Source organism: Poecilia reticulata, linkage group LG14 (genome assembly GCF_000633615.1).
Source record: "Poecilia reticulata strain Guanapo linkage group LG14, Guppy_female_1.0+MT, whole genome shotgun sequence".
Classification (NCBI taxonomy): Eukaryota; Metazoa; Chordata; class Actinopteri; order Cyprinodontiformes; family Poeciliidae; genus Poecilia; species Poecilia reticulata.
In genome coordinates this window covers 9,273-9,911 of record NC_024344.1, presented here as the reverse complement: position 1 = coordinate 9,911, position 639 = coordinate 9,273, and positions in this window count along the sequence as shown.

Below are 639 nucleotides of genomic sequence, written 5' to 3'. Positions count from 1 at the left end.
TTATTCAACAGTGAAACGAACAAACGGAAACAGGGGAGGATTACCATCTTGCTCTTTGGCTCGTTCGCTCCGCGGGACTCCTTTGACTTCTGCGCAGGCGCAGTACGTTGAACGGCACCTTGCAGCGTCTTTGAACAGCTGACCGGGGATCAGGTGTCTTTAGCTGCACCGTGAATAACATTTCAACATGTCGGAACCTGGACTGTCCCAGACAGGAGGAGAACAGGGCGGGTTACAGAAGTTAGGCACTCAAAACGGTCTTTGAAATAAAATAAAATATGTTATAATTTATTACAATATCAGATAGCAGATTATAATTCAGTATTATATATCATAATATATTTTAATGTATTGATATATTTCAGTACAAATGTTATATAACATATATTATTATAATATGTATTTATTTATGTATGAATGTTATTTTACTTTGTGACAAATATGCATTTACTAAAATGACCCATTATTATGCAATAAATCAAAACAAAGAGAAATTACAAAATAATTGTAAAAAAATCACCATATATCAACTGTATTTTATTTAATTTCTGTKTGAAGCTATAAAACAATCAAGATAAGTAACATAATTACAATAAAAATGTAATAAATACATTTTTTATGTATTTATTACATAAATAA